This window comes from Vulpes vulpes, chromosome 3 (assembly GCF_048418805.1).
Source record: "Vulpes vulpes isolate BD-2025 chromosome 3, VulVul3, whole genome shotgun sequence".
NCBI lineage: Eukaryota > Metazoa > Chordata > Mammalia > Carnivora > Canidae > Vulpes > Vulpes vulpes.
Window position 1 is genome coordinate 39,613,915 of NC_132782.1, and position 1,988 is coordinate 39,615,902.

General features: G+C 43.7%; 1 pseudogene; it reads right to left on the reverse strand.

The window, feature by feature from the left end:
• Positions 1–214: 214 nt before the first annotated feature.
• On the reverse strand, positions 215–1,471 carry LOC140598118 (large ribosomal subunit protein eL6 pseudogene; annotated as a pseudogene).
• Between the last annotated feature and the right edge of the window lie 517 nt (positions 1,472–1,988).

The window sequence follows — 1,988 nt, forward strand, 5'->3', positions numbered from 1 at the left end:
ACCACACGGCTTCTATGTGTCACCAAACCCTCATTTTCATCATCTTTGTCAAGGGCCTTTAAATGCTAAACTGCTCTGGAACAGCAGCTCTCACGTTTTTTTTTTTTTTTGGTCTCAGGATTCCTTAAATAACCTTAAAACTGATTGAAGTTGCTAAAAAAGCTTCTGTTTCTGTGGATCATTCACCGCAGGGAAAATTTTAAAAGCGGAAATTTAAAAAGTATTTATTCATTAATTTTAAAACAGCCATGAAAGAGATTACAGGTTAATTTAAATCACATAAATTCTAAAAAAAATATTGGTACTATTTTAAACAGATCTCTTGAATGTCTGGCTTAAGAGAAGAAAGGTGGACTCTCCTATCCACCTGTGCATTTATTCTCCGCCGTGTCACACTGGAAAAGCCCACTGTGCACTTTGAGAAGGTGGGCAAGAGAGGCAGGAACATATTAGCATTAGGATGAAAATAATTAGAAAAAAAAAGAAAATAATTAGAACCTGCAGACCCCCTGGAAGGGGACAGCCATCGGTCCCCAGACTGAGGGTTGAGGACTGCTGCCATTTTTGGTGTTCTTCATTCTTTGCCTGGATCCATTTTTCCATCTGGCACCATTTCCCTCCAACGTGAATGACTTCCTTTGGCTTTTCGTGCAACGTGGGTCTGTAAGGAATTCTTTCAGCTTCTGTGTGTTTGAAGGAGAATGTTGTTTTGGCTCTTGAAAGCTCTGTAATTTCATATTTCTCTTCCTCCGCGTGGAAGATCCTCCCTTCCTGGTGTCTGGGTTTATGCGGCTTCTCCTTCTGGGAGTAAGCATCAGTGAGATGTTTTGGGATTTTCACACTGCTGACATCAATTTTGGTGGAAGTGGCAATGACAAATTTCTGGTGTGTTCTATGCAGAGGAACTTGACTGAGGGTCAGAGCTCTGGTCACGGGTAACAAGCCATTGCTCCCTTACTTCAGGAAAACCACCCTCTTGCCTCTGTGGTCCCCAGTGAAGATGATCAAAATGGTCCCAGGGGTGAGGCTACCTCGTAGTTTTCTCACGTACTGACTGACTGAAAGGGGTTTTTGTTGTTGTTCTGCCATTTCTCGACAGCTTTTGAGGCACATCTTCACTAGGATGATGCCATAGGCATTTTGTGAAGTTTAACCACTTGGGTACCACCATTCTCATCACCGCCAAGTGCTATTGTACCAGTAGCAAGAGCCTTCTCCTTCTTTTTCTTTTCAACCCTGGATTTAGCTGCTGAATACTTCCTCTTGTCAATGGCCTTTCTGGAATGCGCAGCCAACTGGGGATAGCTGCCAATTCCTCCGACTAGGACAGGGGTCGGCTGCAGTGGGGCTTCCCCTTCCTCGGCATTTTAGGCTTGAGGTTACACTTCTTGACCTTGCCAGCAGCAGCAGCAGTCTTGGCTTCAGATTTCTTCTCCCTGGTGTCTGGCTTCTCAGCTTTTTCACCTGCCATCTTGCAAAATGGGAAAAGAGTGAAACCTTTTTTTTTTCTAATGTAAACATTTAGTGCTATAAATTTCTTTATAAGCACTGCTTTGGCTATACACCCCAAATTATTCTGGTATGTTTTATCTATATCTATCTATTACCTTTATTTTCTTTTGGTTGGTTTGCTTATTTATTTTATTTATTTATTGGCTCCACACCCAGCATGGAGCTAAAAGTAGGGCTTGAACTCATGATCCTGAGATGAAGATCTGAACCGAGATCAAGAGCGGGATGCTTGACCAACTGAGCTACCCATGACCCAAGCTCAACTAGAAAGATGCCCCCACCCAGGACCTTGACTCTTGAAAGAATGATGCAAACAGGGCAGTCAGATCACTCAAGTGGAGGTGTGGTGGGAGGAGTCCATGGCACTGAAGACCTGAGCAGCCCGTTCAGGTGGCTGGGTTCTAGGCTGCCAGATATTTCTTGGTTCCTTCTTTTCGGAGCATATTTTTCCAGTCTTCCCTTCAATCTTGGGAGCC